Source organism: Arachis duranensis, chromosome 1 (genome assembly GCF_000817695.3).
Source record: "Arachis duranensis cultivar V14167 chromosome 1, aradu.V14167.gnm2.J7QH, whole genome shotgun sequence".
NCBI lineage: Eukaryota > Viridiplantae > Streptophyta > Magnoliopsida > Fabales > Fabaceae > Arachis > Arachis duranensis.
This window is the reverse complement of record NC_029772.3, coordinates 87,718,305-87,718,584: the sequence shown is the minus strand read 5'-3', so window position 1 is coordinate 87,718,584 and position 280 is coordinate 87,718,305.

Below are 280 nucleotides of genomic sequence, written 5' to 3'. Positions count from 1 at the left end.
AAAAACTAAATTAAATTTTAAACTTTAGACTTTAAATTAAGAACATTTAAAACTCGACTTAACTCGAATCTTAAATTAAGAATTGGTCTGATGATTAATTTATTAATTTATTTAATAAACAAATATTGAAAATTTAAATTTATTTTTTGCGCATCACACTCCAAGAATTAGTTTGTAAAATTGTCACTTTATTCATTACCAGAATAGACCCAGATGCATAGAAAGGAGCCACTTGCCCCTATTAAATTTAAAAAAAAAAGTTTATTTGTCTTTAATATAA